Raw genomic sequence first — 403 nt, forward strand, 5'->3', positions numbered from 1 at the left:
AAGACAGGTCTTGATCCCTGTCTCCTGTACAATGTCACGAACCTCTGTCCATAGTTCATCAGGCACTCTATCTATCAGATCTAGTCCCTTAAATCTATTTCTCACTTCCACTGTATAATCATAAGGGATTCGATTTAGGTCATACCAGAATCCAGAGAAGGCAATGGCACCCCACTCCAATGTTCTTGCCTGGAAAATCCCATGGACGGAGGAGCCTGGTAGGCTACAGTCCATGGGGTCACACAGAGTCGGAAACGACTGAAGTGACTTAGCAGCAGCAGCAGCAGCATACCTGAATCGAAGAAGGCAATGGCAGCTCACTCCAGTACTCTTGCCTGGAAAATCCCATGGGCAGAGGAGCCTGGTAGGCTGCAGTCCATGGGGTCACTAAGAGTCAGACACG

This window comes from Bison bison, unplaced genomic scaffold (genome assembly GCF_000754665.1).
Source record: "Bison bison bison isolate TAMUID 2011002044 unplaced genomic scaffold, Bison_UMD1.0 scf7180017864475, whole genome shotgun sequence".
Lineage (NCBI taxonomy): Eukaryota > Metazoa > Chordata > Mammalia > Artiodactyla > Bovidae > Bison > Bison bison.